Source organism: Bombina bombina, chromosome 6 (assembly GCF_027579735.1).
Source record: "Bombina bombina isolate aBomBom1 chromosome 6, aBomBom1.pri, whole genome shotgun sequence".
Lineage (NCBI taxonomy): Eukaryota > Metazoa > Chordata > Amphibia > Anura > Bombinatoridae > Bombina > Bombina bombina.
In genome coordinates, this window is record NC_069504.1 from 163,661,377 (window position 1) to 163,677,099 (window position 15,723).

Here is a 15,723-nt window from a genome sequence, read left to right on the forward strand (position 1 = left end):
TGTCACAGTAAATATTTTCCTTTTTTTGGACATGAAACCCAACAGTTTTCTTTCCTGAATCAGATAGAACATACAATTTTAAACAACTTTCCAACTGACTTCTATTGTCTAATTTGCTTACTTCTCTTGATATCCTTTGCAGAAAGGAATAACTAGGTAGGCTCTGGAGCTGGGAGCTAGCTGCTTATTGGTGGCTGCTAGTGATGTCGCAAACCTAAAATTTTGTGAACTTCCTCAACTGTTCGCGAACGGGCAAACCGGGCGAACCGCCATTGACTTCAATAGGCAGACGAATTTTAAACCCACAGGGACTCTTTCTGGCCACAATAGTGATGGAAAAGTTGTTTCAAGGGGACTAACACCTGGACTGTGGCATGCCGAAGGGGGATCCATGGCAAAACTCCCATGGAAAATTACATAGTTGATGCAGAGTCTGGTTTTAATCCATAAAGGGCATAAATCACCTAACATTCCTAAATTGTTTGGAATAACGTGCTTTAAAACATCAGGTATGATGTTGTATCGATCAGGTAGTGTAAGGGTTACGCCCGCTTCACAGTGACAGACCAAACTCCCCGTTTAAAGGGACAGTCTACACCAGAATTTTTATTGTTTTAAAAGATAGATAATCCCTTTATTACCCATTTCCCAGTTTTGCATAACTAACACAGTTATAATAATATACTTTTAACCTCTGTTATTATCTTGTATCTAAGCCTCTGCAAACTGCCCCTTTTTTCAGTTCTTTTGACAGACTTGCAGTCTAGCCAATCAGTGCCTGCTCCCAGATAACTTCTTGTGCACAAGCACAGTGTTATCTATATGAAATACGTGAACTAACACCCTCTAGTGGTGAAAAACTGTTAAAATGCAATCTGAAAGAGGTGGGCTTCAAGGTCTAAGAAATTAGCATATGAACCTCCTAGGTTAAGCTTTCAACTAAGAATACCAAGAGAACAATGCAAAATTGGTGATAAAAGTAAATTGGAAAATTGTTTAAAATTACATGCTCTATCTGAATCATGAAAGTTTATTTTGGCCTAGACTGTCCCTTTAACGCACAGCAAACAACCGCAAACTCCCCATTTTTTTAAATCTACACTACTGTTACACCAGATATGAGTTGCACTGGGGTGACACTGTGCCCTGGCAGGCAGACACTGAAACGCACACGTGTGAAGGAAACTGACTGCTATTATTTAACACAGTCAAAAAAGTGTTTTGTTTTTTTTTTAAATCTACATTACTGTTACACCAGATATGAGTTGCACTGGGGTGACACTGTGCCCTGGCAGGCAGGCACTGAAACGCACACGTGTGAAGGAAACTGACTGCTATTATTTAACACAGTCAAAAAAGTGTTGTTTTTTTTAAATATACACTACTGTTAAACCAGATATGAGTTGCACTGGGGTGACACTGTGCCCTGGCAGGCAGGCACTGAAACGCACACGTGTGAAGGAAACTGCTATTATTTAACACAGTCAAAAAAGTGTAGTTTTTTTAAATCTACACTACTGTTACACCAGATATGAGTTGCACTGGGGTGACACTGTGCCCTGGCAGGCAGGCAGGCACTGAAACACACACGTGTGAAGGAAACTGACTGCTATTATTTAACACAGTCAAAAAAGTGTTTTTTTTTTTTTTTAAATATATACTACTATTACACCAGATATGAGTGGTGGCACTGGGCAAGTCTGCACAGTATACGCTGTGAGCCTGAAACACACGCTGGCAGGCAGGCAACTGCAATTAGATTACACATAAAAAAATTAAATAAAAAAAAAAAAGCAGACTGATGTTCTAGCCCTAAAAAGGGCTTTTTGGGGTGCTGCCCTTACAGCAGAGATCAGATGAGTCCTTCAGGACTGTAGTGGACACTGAATACACTAGCCTAGCTATCGATTTCCCTATTAAATCAGCAGCAGCTACACTGTCCCTCCTCTCACTAAGAATGCAGCTTCCAAATGAATCTAAAATGGATGCTGTCCAGGAGGTAGGAGGGTCTGGGAGGGAGGGTCTGCTGCTGATTGGCTGGAATGTGTCTTCTGACTGTGAGGTACAGTATTACTCAATGATGCCGAATAGGGGGCGGATCGAACATCACATATGTTCGCCCGCTGCGGCGAACCCAATCAAGCTATGTTTGCCGGGAACTATTCGCAACATCACTATTGGCTGCACATATATGTCCATTGTCATTGGCTAACTGATATAAACAGCTAGCTACCAGTAGTGCACTGCTGCTCCTTCAAGAAAGGATACCAAGACAAGGAAACTAAGATATGCATTAACAAAATGTGCAAAATAGCATGGTGTATGCTGGCGTTCAGTACCTTAAAAACCTTATTTTTTAAAGTGTTTTTAACTAAAGTATAGTTCATTTGTATCAATAAGAAGGTTGCCACTTGGACATTCTCCTAACATGTTTTTTACTGTGACTGAACCAGTTTAAAACAAAAACATGGAGTTTGCAAGCAGTCTTTAAATTATAGCATCAATACAAAACTGTTATGTATACATTATTGCATTCAATGATCTCAGAGAGATTTGGTTCATGCACAATTATATTGATATTTTTGTTATCATTATTATATCTTGGTATATAAATATTATCATGATATAAAATGTGTTAAAAACCTTTGTGGGAAAAAAAGGAAATTTATAGACAAAAAATATTTGGAACCTTTGTTCAAAAATGTGAGTTTTCTAGATAACACTGATTTAAAAAAACATATTATGTCACTTTGAGAACTTCGATATACATGAGTTAGTATATTGGTACATTATGATTGTAGGTGACGCACAACTATGTAACATATTCTAATTAAAGACCTACTGAATTTTCTTTGTTATTTTGTTTCATTATAAAAAAAAAACAAGCAGTAAACAAACAATGAGCCTTTAGGAGATGCTGATTGGTTCCTTAGGATAAGATCCAGCTGATTAATTAGTGAAGCATCTTTGTGGTTGAGAAAAGCCTTTTGGTGGAGCAGTCAGTGAGGCTCCATCCTCTTTAGAACTGATAAGAGACCCTTTGTTGGTAATACAGCACCAGTTATATAGTGACTGCTATTTAGTCTTTTTATCAGGCCACATTCACTTCTGCTATTCAAGCATTCAGATAATATCTACAGTGCTTTGATGTCTCCATTTAATATTTTAAAAATGGGATTCATTTGGCTTTCTAATCTTTGTAGAAACGTAGGCCCTATTCATGAAATGGGTGTGCACGTGCCTTAAACTTTATGTGTATAGAAAAGGGCTAGATTCATAGATGATCTTTAGACTGCTGAGGGGCCTCATTGTAAAGGCAAGATCATGTTCAAAATACATTAAAGGGACAGTAAGTCAGCATTCAACTTCCATGGTTCATATAGAGCATGCTGTTTTAATGACCTTTTGTGCTCTTGGTATCCTTTGTTAAAAGCATACCTAGGTAGGTTCAGGAGGCTCACTACTGGGTGCTAGCTGCTTATTGGTGGTTGCACATATATGCCTCTAGTCATTGGCTTACCTAATATGTTTAACTAGCTCCCAGTAGTGCATTCGACAAAGGATACCAAGGGAACAAAGCAAATTTGATAAATATTGTATTCTTTATCCGAATCATGAGACAAAAATGTTGGGCTTCATGTCCTTCACGGCTCCTTTCAGCTATATTTTCCAGCATGTCTTTAGCGGTTGTTCCTTCCATTAACATATAGTTGTGTTATGTGTCCAAATACGTGATATTTCATACATCAAATGGGACTTACAGTGGAAAACAATAATTACAAGCACAACATTTAAGAAACATAAAGGTTATGTAAATATCTGTGATTGTAAAATATTTGCATGTCTGTCTTAGGGTAAAAGTATTTGGATAGATCCAGGAGTATCTCGGAAATCTTTTAAGGTTAGTGATGGACTGTCTAGGGGCGTTCCATTGTGTTCTAGAATCATGATCGAGTTTTTCACATAAACTTTGTTAAAACATGCAGAATTAGTTCACTTGTTAAAGGGACAGAACAGTCAAAATTAAACGTTCATTATTCAGATAGGGCATGCAATTGTAATCAACTCTCCAATTTACTTTTATCATCAAATTTGCTTTGTTTTCTTGGTATTCTTTGTTGAAAGGCTCATAGGCTGATCTATAAGCCCTTGAAGGCTGCCTCTTACTCAGTGTATTCTACAGTTTTTCACAGCTAGGCAGCGCTAATTTATGTGTGCCATATAGATAACATTGTGCTCACTCCAATGAAGTTATTTATCAGTCAGCACTGATTGGCTAAAATGTACATTTGTAAACAGCACTGAGATAAGGGGCAGTCTGCAGAGGCTTAGATGCAAGGTAACCACAGAGGTAAAAACAGTGTTGGTTATGCAAACCTGAGATATGGGTAGTAAAGGGATTATCTATCTTTTTAAACAATAACAATTTTCAAGTATACTGTCCTTTTAATTATGGCTTTGTAAATCTAATTAATAATCTTTATTATTTGTTAGGTCTGTGGGAATTAGGTGATATGGAGCTACAAGTGAAGGGCTCTATAATAAGAACATGCTTAAACAATGAATAAGAATTAGACTATACTAATATTGTTACACCTCTCAATTATATGACATTGAGAGTCATGTGACTCATTGTTACGAATGATGAATTAAATGTGTATTATAATGAATATATGGTTTTGAATTCAAATGTATCATGGATCATATAATTAGGTACTACAGTTTAAAAATTGTGTAATAATGTATTGTTGTATAGATAATGTTGGTGATAGATCATTAGGCTCTTAAAATCATTGGTTACAACAATGATTGGTGCAGTAGAAATTGTGTAAGGAATCTACACCTGTAATAGTACTAGGAGGCCTCTAAATATCCAATCACCATGACGGTGCTCTCGCCTTTGTCAAAGCCATGTCAGGCTATACGTATGTCAGGTAATTCTGTTCCTATACCATGTGGTACATGAACTATCTGGTTTTCAGTGATTCAGTGCACGGTTCCTAGACCTTTCTCTATGACGTCCTGGAACTTCTAACAGAATAGAGAGTGGCCATATCCTAGTTTGGGCTCATTGTGAGCTCATTGATAGTCGCAATAAAATAATTACTATAAGAATCTTTTTCAGTTGGGAAATATCCACCAATGGGTAAAATGTAGCGGATACTATCCTATTATAATTTAGTTTGAACAATTTGATTTGGTTGCCTCATTGTTGGTGATTTTAGATGTGTATGAGAGGTTAGGGAATTGCTTTTCCTTTTAAATGGACTTTTTTATATCTATATATACAGTATATATATATATATATATATATATATATATTTTTTTTTTATTTTTTTTTATTTCAATTTTAATAGCGATACATATTGAAAAACAACATTGCATAGTATGACACTTGAAAATAGATATGCAGAGTAATAAAACAATTATTCAATCCAATTGCTTATGTGTCTTCTCTCAAGATGAAATTGTCTGTAGATCTTTAAAGGACCAGTAAATATGGTATATTTTAGATAATCAACAAATGCATGATAACAAGACAATGCAATAGCACTTAGCCTGACAAATTTCAAAGTTATGTTTATTTCCACTCCCTCTCTATAAAGCCATCAGCCAATCACAAATGCATATATGTATATTCTGTGAATTCTTGCACATGCTCAGTAGGAGTTGGTGACTTAAAAAGTGTAAATATAAAAAGACTGTGCACATTTTGTTAATGGAAGGAATTGTTTTTTAAAATCGCATGCTCTATATGAATCATAAAAGTTTAATTTTGACTTCACTGTCCCTTTCCGTAACCTGAAAGTTGTTTTTAATTCAAAAGCAAAATTTAAACACTTCTGTTCTTCAATATAATAAATGATACTCACAAAATATATCTGACATAATTCAATAAATACTCATATCTACTGTAATCTGTATAAACCACTTGTTACATTCAGATTTTAAACCATGTCAAAAGTAAAAGCAAGATGTGCACCTAAATAGTAGATTTCCACTATCCAGGTACAGCATATAATACAGTAACCTTATATCGAGCTCCATAGATTTAAAAAGTTGTCTATCAGAACATATAAAAGGTATACACTGATATCATAGCCAGGTGAAAACCCAACTCCCCCCCAGGCATGAAAAAAAGGGGGAAAGAGAGAGGGGAGAAGGGAGGTAGGAAAATGTTTTATTCAGTCAGAACGTTGGAGCCAGGAGTCCCAGATATCCCAGTAGGTGTCTAATTTATTCAAGGCTTGGCAATCTTTGACTTGCTCTTCCTTCCAAGAAGTTAGGCTCCTGCTTCATTGAACCTTTCACCAAGGAGAAAATTATATCTCCAGTTGCAATTCATCTCCTTTTGCCTTCTTCCTATTACATCCATCCAGTTTTTCATGTCTCCCTTCTTAAACCTGTAGAGCCAGACCCCTTTCCATCTCGTAAGTCCCCTACTCCAGGGCCTCTCATGGTGGATGAATCAGAACAATATGAGGTTAAATAAATTCTAAATGCCAGACTTCACAAGTGAAGACTGGAATATCTCTTCCATTGGAAAGGATATGGTCCTGATGAGAGAAGTTGGGGACCAGCATCTGAAGTGCATGATGCTCCTGCACATATCAAATACTTTAAAAGGAAGCATCCCAAGTATCCTATTCTCAGTTGTCCCCGGAGGTTACGCCTAAGGAGGGGGCACTATAAGGGCACTCACCGAGAGCTCCTGGTCAAGACCCTCTTGGCTGCATGCTGCCGGAATTTAAAGGGGCCATGTCCTAATTACAGGAACTCAAACCTGGTGTACTCAGGTGTGGGAGTTCCTATAAAAGCTCACTCAGCCCATCACTCTGGGCTGAGTTATTGCCTCACCTACCTTGTTCCTGGCTCCAGAGACCAAGCATACTTACCTGATATCTGTGTATGCTCACCTTGCTTCAGAGACCAGGCATACTTACCTTGTACCTGAGTATGCTCACATTGTTCCAGAGACCAAGCATACTTACCTGATACCTGTATATGCTCACCTTGATTTAGAGACCAAACATACTTACCTGATACCTGCATATGCTCACCTTGCTTCAGAGACCAAGCATACTTACCTTTTACCTGTATATTCTCACTGGTTCTTGAAAACCAAACAGTCTTGCTTCATACATGTGCCTGCTGTATCTATCTGGTATCCTGTGACAGTCTCACCAACAGTACCTGGTTGGTATCTTGTGCCTTCTGAGAACCCTGTGTCTACTATACTAGCAACAGCCTTCCTCAAACCAGCTGTGCCTTCTGTGCCTATCGTATATTCTTTGACAATCTCATCAACAGTACCCACTAGGTATCCTGTGTCTGCTGAGAACCTTGTGTCTACTATACTAGAGACAGCCTTCCTTAAATCAGCTGTGTCTGCTGTATCCATCTGGTATCCCGTGACAGTCTCACCAACAGTATCCATTGAGTATCCTGTGCCTACTGAGACCCTGGCCCCAATTTATCAAAGGGCTTGCGGACCTGATCTGACACTGCGGATCAGGTCCGCAAGACCTCGCTAAATGCGGAGAGCAATACGCTCTCCGCATTTAACATTGCACCAGCAGCTCACAAGAGCTGCTGGTGCAACGCCGCCCCCTGCTGACTCGTGGCCAATCGGCCGCCAGCAGGGAGGTGTCAATCAACCTGATCGTATTCGATTGGGTTGATTTCCGGCGATTCCTGTCCGCCTGCTCAGAGCAGGCGGACAGGGTTATGGAGCAGCGGTCTTTGTGACCGCTGCTTCATAAGTTGTGTTTCTGGCGAATCTGAAGACTCGCCAGCAACACGGCCCTTCAAGCTCTGTACGGAGCTTGATAAATGGGCCTGCCTGTGTCTACTATACCAGACAGCCTTCCTCAAACCAAGCTGTGCCTGCGGTATCAACCAGGTATTCTGTGACAGCCTCACCCTTACTGCACAATTTAAGCACCAGTGTTCATTGGACCTTGTCACTATAACCTACATTAGTTTTCTGAACTTTGTATTTAGTTTTCATGAATTGGCCTATGTTCAAACTTGTTGTTTCTGTGATCTTTAATTTGAACTGAACTTTATCATTTAGTAAAGATTTTAAAAGACTTTCATTGTTCTGTTTATCTGTTCCTGCGTTCTGAGTTCCACATACCCTAACCTCCTCATATAGACCTACTTCTTGACTCATTCACAAATTAATTTCCAAACTGTGTCATAGGTCGAACACTCACGTCCTAATCAGTACTAACTTAGGGCAGCTCCACCAAATATGGACTTCTGATCCTATACCCCCGCAATTCCTCCAATATTTAGAAGAAAGATAGGGAATCATTTGTTAAAGTCTCAGTGGTGTATAATGTCACCATAGCAAAACTTTTATATAGAGTTCTATGGAGTTGGCACAATGTAAAGTGTATTTGGTAAGTGTGACTGCCTGAAGCAGCATCTTATCAGAGATTGTGATAGAAAGGTCTCTTTCCCAAGTCCCGATCTGTCATATCCTCCCCAAGTTTCATCCATCATTAGAGTCTCGTTGTGAATAAATAGCTGTCTATATGATATGATTCCTGTTTTCCCAATCCCAATAACCTGATCAAACAATGAGCTGGTGAAGGGTGAGATGCTACACCTGAGTAATGCCTCAAAGATTTCCAAATTTCTAGGTTCTGCATACTAATCGCATTAGGAATCACTACATCATGTCATTTGTAATCATGAATCCAGGGTAAATCCTGTAGTTGCATCCTGTTTGGGACAGAAGTTTGTTCAAGCCTTTTCCACCCTGGAACCTCTCCAAGAGGTAATATGTGTAAGATGGGTTGTCTCATAATAAATAGAAATGTTATGTAAAGAAACTCCCCCTTGAGAATACTTCTTTTGCAAAGTTTTCCTATAATTTCTCTTTTTTTTAATTTGCCAAATATGGTGTTTAAATAAAGAATTAGAGTTTTCAAGTAGATTAGCAGGTATATTAATTTGTAGACACCAAAACAGATACTGAATTTGTGGTAAGACTGTCATCTTAATTGAGGCAATTCTGCCCAACTAAGAAACCTCACAAAAATTCCACAATGCCTTTTTCTAAGCCACTACAGACAGCGTCTAATCACATGCTTTTCACAACAAGAGACTGCTAGTTCATGTGGGTCATATAGATAACATTGTGCTCTCATTCAATATATTATAAATAAATAGTCATGTGATCAGGGGGCTGTCAAAAGAGGCTTAGATACATAGTATTCAGCAATAACCATGTTGGCTGTGCAAAACTGGGGAATGGGTAATAAAGGGATTATCTATCTTTTTAAACAATAACAATTTTGAAGTTGACTGTCCCTTTAATTGTTAATATTCTGCCAGTGATGGAATTCTTTGTTTAAATTATTTTGAGTGCTTAATAGATACTCATTTATTTATTTAATTCACATATTTTGCATAAAGCAACCCCACTAAATTTAACTTGGTTGTAATAGTGTTACAGGTACTAGCAGTTTTAAGTGGGTATTTGTACCTCAATATAATTTTTGTGTAGAATTCATAACAACTTTTGTCAAATATCTTTTTTTTGCAATTCAGTCTTACTATTTGAAAGCATGATAAGGTTGTATTATTTGTATGTTTCTTTTATTTTTCTATAAAAGGATGTTAAAGGGACATGAAACCCAATTTTTTTCTTTCATGATTCAGATAGAGAATATAATTTTAAACAACTTTGTAATTTACTTCTATTATATAATATGTTTCATTCTCTTGGTATCATTTGTTGAAGTAGCAGCAATGCACTACTGGTTTCTAATTGAACTCATGGGTGAGCAAATCACAATTAATATACAGTATATATGCAGCTACCAATTAACAGCTAGAACCTAGGTTGTCTGCTGCTCCTGAGCTTTCCTAGTTAAAGCTTTCAGCAAAGGATAACGAGAAGGAAGCAAATTAAATAATAGAAGTAAATTGGAAAGTTGCTTAAAATTGTATTCTCTAACTGAATCATGAAAGAAAAAATTTGGGTTTCACGTCCCTTTAAACATCTAGACACAACTTTAACAGATTGGTTACAAATCACCATACTCTTGGTTTTCATCCTGTGCCTTCCTACATCTCTCCTTAGAGGCGTTCTCTTATATTAAAGGGGTCAAAACAAAATGTGCACGGGTGCATATCAATTTGATATGTAAGCGTTTTTGTAATATATTTTCATTAGCAATGCTTCTAGTAAAAGTTATTGCTGTTTTTCTGCGGCATACGTACATATCCTGTGAGGGCCCGTTCACTCGTATCCAATCACCACACTTTCTCAGAGAATCAGCAGTGACTTGTATGACACAAATTATGTTTTCATTAGCAATAAACACCACCGCCAGCTCTCTGAGCAGGTATGGTATTTGAATACTAGTGCACAGGCCCTCACAGGATATGTGCGTATGCCACTGAAAAACAGTATTAACCTTTACTTGAAGCATTTTTTTCTGATGAAATTATATTGCAAAAATGCTTCTATTTCAAATTGAAATGCATCCATGTACATTTAATATTTGACCTTTCTATCCCTTTAACCCTTTACTGGGTTTTTGAAGTTCTGTATTTTTTTGTACTGTTGGCTGCCATCTTGGAGTTTACATATTCTTGCTTGTGACAGAAGTGCCAAATATTGACAGATGAGTGACATTGCAAGCTTTGTCAGAGATGTGTTTTTCCTTTTTTGTTACATTTTGGCAGTTTTTATACACAGTCTAAAAGTTACATAACATATTAAAAAAAGGCCCAATGCAGACCTTGTTACTACAGCATGGTGGGGCGGGGGGTAAACAGTGTCAGTCTATACAGTACCACTATATACAGTACGGGGGCTGGACCATGTCACAGACTACTGTGGTCACTTTATAAAGTACTGGGGTGGGTAGGGTCAGGCCAGCCATCTCACCGGCAGCTTACAGACTGTGTCACTGACTCACTATATGCAGTACTGGTGGGTTAAACAGTGTCACTATATACAGTAATGGGGGATCAGACCACCTCACAGACTGTGGGCACAGGGTACCTCCTTTTGTAGACATGTAATCTGATTCACATTTTTTTTCTGTGTTAAATGTAAAAAAAAAAAAAAAAAGATATGTATCAAATTCACTTTTTTTGGGGTGGGTGGGGGGGGGCCCTTCTTAGATTCTTGCACCTGGGCCCTGTGGTTTCTAGTTACGCCTCTGGCCCTATGAATAATAGAAATCAATTCTGCGACTGCAAAAAATGTGAAGCTCCCACTCTGTATCATGCGTGCCAACACTAAGTAAACATTACGGTTAGCAAAAACCTGGCTATGTCCCTGATATTGAATATGCACAGCTTGTGTCACAGAGTACAAGAATGCCTAAGCTCCAAGATAGCGGCTTGCCCAACCAGCACGTTGTGACGGATACCCTGGCTACCCCGACTGGGTAGCTCCGCCAAAGGGGTCCTGCTTCCTCCCTGCCAACTGCAGCTATGTAGCTAGCAAGTGACCACAGCCTTTAGCCACCCCTGATGCCCGACAGCATCAGTACCCAGGGTCCTGCCCTGTGGCAGACTCCAGCTACCCAGACTGGGTAGCTCTGCCTGAGGATCCTTTCTCTGCCTGGAACAGGCTGCTATGTAGCCCAGGAAAGTGATTTTAGCTGGAGCCCACCCAAATAACTAGACAGACTAGCATTCAGGTGAAACAAGATAAAACAGGGAGACAATGCCACAGTTTTCCCGTCATTCCCGCCCCTCCAGACTGACCGGCGCCTCCATAGCAACCATAGTGCCACAGAATCCCAGGACACAGTGGTGACGGTTTTGGGGTGATCCCAGGGGTGTCATTTGAAAGCTCTCGGTCCCCAGATGCCGCAGTTAAAAAAGCGGCATGATTCGTTATGGGGGTAGGGGTGTCCAAAACCCCCGGTTCCCAAAGCAGCCCCCCTCCGGTAATTCCCCCACCTCTTGTCCTCCCTAGGGGCTACTAATCCCCAAAAGAGTGGAGCTCTGGGGCACATGGTTGCTGGAGCGACCAGGGGTAAAGTTAGCGGGTGTCCTGTGGCCGACCGGGAGTTCCAGGAGCCCGGACAGCTTGAGAGGGGTTAGGCGGGTGTCTGTTGTGAGGCGGCCGACCGGGAGTTCCAGGAGCTCAGCCAGTGTAGGAGGGTTTTCACGGTCATAGACCAGCTCTTCTCTAAACAAGTTTGGAACACAAAACCATGCAATCAAAAGCTTCCAGAGATTGTGGTTGCTCTGAGGAGCCCAAAACCACTGAGAAACAACAGGGGTGAGGTTGTAGGGGGGTAGCCTTAGCTGTCTGGTATCCGTGACACACGTTAAGGGGTTAAATTGGAGGATGGCTTTAAAATAAGTTGTAGGTACAGGAGGAAAAACATCAGCATGGTGAAGTAGTCACAATAAAGGTACAAAACTGTTTATCCAAACTGCCGGAAATGGTTTGTATTTTGGAATATTTCTACATTTGCATCTGTAAAATGGAAAAGCTAAGAGAGGAGATGGGACCACAGGGCCGAATTATCAAGCTCTGAATGGAGCTTGATGCCCCTGTTTCTGCGCAAGCCTTCAAGTTCGCCGGAAACAGCAGTTATGAAGCAGCGGTCATAACTAGTTATGAAGCAGCGGTCATAACTAGTCTGCTGCCTCTGAGGCTGTGGTCTGCAATCCACCCGATCCTTTACGATTGGGCTGAATGACACCCCCTGCTAGCGGCCACTAATCTGCAGGGGGCAGCATTGCACAAGCAGTTCTGGTGAACTGCTTGTGCAATGTTAAATGCCGACAGCGAAAGCTGTCAGCATTTAGCGATGTCTGTCGGATAGACATTGAGAAATCGGCCCCCAAGTGTAAACAACAATATTTTATCTCATTCAGGCAATATTAACATGTCATGATACAGCTAATACATGCAAACTATACTTTTGCATACATAGGGCGTGATCCGATATATGGTGTAGTTTTCGGCGCAAGCAAGGCAACCCGCGCCGCCCGTAATTTAACCTCGCACATCGGGGTATTACATATACTGCCCCGTCAGATGCTAAAGTGGCTTAAGTAGGACAAACTGGCGTTGTTCCGAAAAGTGCGCAAATACACATTTTAGTCGTCGCAAGTACTTACGCCAGTATTTTGTCCACGTAAAGTGTAGTTTTATGCAAATTAGGCTAACACGCGTAAAAATGACCCGCAACTTAATCTAAAAATGTGCCACGTAATTACGCTATTCAAAATTCATATATAAACCCATGCGCAGTTGCCATTTTCTTCAGTGTGTTTGGATGGTTCGTTGAGCTACAGCACACTACACTGGAGTTGAGAATTAGTTAGAGTAGAGAGAGAGGTGCAAACAGAGGAGTTAGTTAGGTCGCATTGTTGGTTGGGTAAGCTTGTACACTTACACATCTTTTTACATATTGCATACATACATATACAAAATACACAACACTTCATACATTTTATTTCAATTTTACAGTGTGATAGGCTGAGTGTTTGGTTGTGATTGTGTGTGATTGAACTGGGAGTGAGTGTGAGTGTGTGTAGTGTGAGGATGGTAGGGAGAGGTAGGGCGGAGGAGAGGAGGGGAGAGGAGTGGCAGGGAGAGGAGTATTGTAGAGGACAGGAGGATCAGCGGGGTCCCCGTCAGGGAGTAAGTGGAGTGGGGAGAGGGAGAGCTAGAAGGGATGATGGGAGGGGAGATGCCCAAGAGCCCCAGAGACCAGGAACATCAAGGAGAGGGACAGAGGGTGCACATGGGGACAGAAGGGGGAGGAGGGAGAGGATAGGGAGGAACCCACACCAGGGACATCGCAGGGAGGAAGCCAGGTGTCCACAGAGGATGAGAGGTCCCAATTTCTCATTCTCTGAGAATGTTGCCCTAGTCCAGGCCATCATGGACAATCACAGTGCCCTCTTTGGCCAGGAGAAGGGCAAAGGTGTTGCCAGAAGGCGGAAAACAGCATGGTTGGCGGTAGAGGATGCCGTCAATAGTGTAACCCCGCAGAGGAGGACTGTTGAGGGCCTTAAAAAAAGGTGGAATGACTGTAAGAGGCGGGTGAAAGAGAAGATGGGGCAGGAAGCCATGCACCAGAGGGGAACAGGCAGTGGTCCACCTCTGGACACAGAACACAACACCTGGCAGGAGATGATATGCAGGTCCCTGAGTATCACAGCAGTCCGTGGACTTCCAGGGGCTCGTGACTCAGGGGCTGCAACCACAGCACCTCATGCTGGTGAGTAACATCCCACACACCAGTATCATATTTATTTGAGATATAACATCCTTTAATGTCACACATTCTTGTACACAATGAGGAGCATGGTATTTGGCCTACTAACAAAAACATCTACAATTATATTTCACATTAATGCTACTTAACACAATGCAATTCATGATATGAGGTGGAAAAGTGCAATACTAACATGTCTCAGAGTAACACAGGCCACAAGCCACATGTAGAGTTTTCAGTAAATGGACACTATAGCCATCACAATACTTTTAGCTCAGACAGCAGGTTCTGTGCCTACATCAGGCTAAAGTAAATTGTGTGACCATAGTGTCCCTTAAAGAACACATTTTCTCCATCATTGACATGTACACATAACTATTGTATGAAACACATACCTGTATACTGTGCAGATTAAAATCCCTATCACAAATCACATTGTGCACATGCATGTTATAGAGTTTGACATGAGAATGAGTATATGCCCTAGCATGTATCAATGTACATTGTATGCCCACATGGACATATATATGACTGTACTAATCCCTCTCATCATTTGACTCCTCCACATAACCTCCTGTCACCAGGCTGCAAACAGGCATGCCGCCACCTTCAGGTCAGTAGAGGACCTGGAAGTGATGTCACCACCATTGGCATATGACCCCTGGCCAGAGGAATACTCTTCTTTTGGCTTTGAGGGGGAGCCAAGTCAGCCACAAAGGGTACATGTTTTTACCCCCCCCAACACAATATCAGGGCAGTCATGGATTTTATACACAAGGTATGTCCCAAGAAGTGCAAACTGGACAGGCCGAGTGGTAACACACTGCTCATCAATGGGACTACCAATCCACCCTGAGAGCTCCACCATTCTCTTCCCTTGGGAGAGCTCCACCATCCTCTTCCCTTGGGAGAGCTCCAAAATCCTCTTCCCTTGGGAGAGCTCCACCATCCTCTTCCCTTGGGAGAGCTCCAACATCTGCAGATGAGCATATAGCTGGAATTACTGAAGCACCAGCAGATGCAGCTGAGGATGTCGCACCAGCAGATGCAGCTGAGGATGTCGCACCAGCAGATGCAGCTGAGGTTGTCGCACCAGCAGATGCAGCTGAGGATGTCGCACCAGCAGATGCAGCTGAGGATGTCGCACCAGCAGATGCAGCTGAGGATGTCGCACTAGCAGATGCAGCTGAGGATGTCCCACCAGCAGATGCAGCTGAGGATGTCTTACCAGCACCAGCAGAATCAGCTGGACCTGCACATCAAGCACCTAGAAGCCCTGCTGCTGAAGAGCCTGTGGATGCTCTGTATTCTCCCCTGGGTGAGGAATACATTTCACTACAGAGGAGGCTCATAACAAGCTGCAATAGCATTCAAAGAGGCCAACAGAGGTTTCACAGGAGCCAAGAGAGGTTACTCAAGCGTAGCCTAGAGCTGCAGAGGGACATTGCAGCATCATAAAATGGAATTGTACAAAACCAGTCGCAGATGATGAGAATTCAGT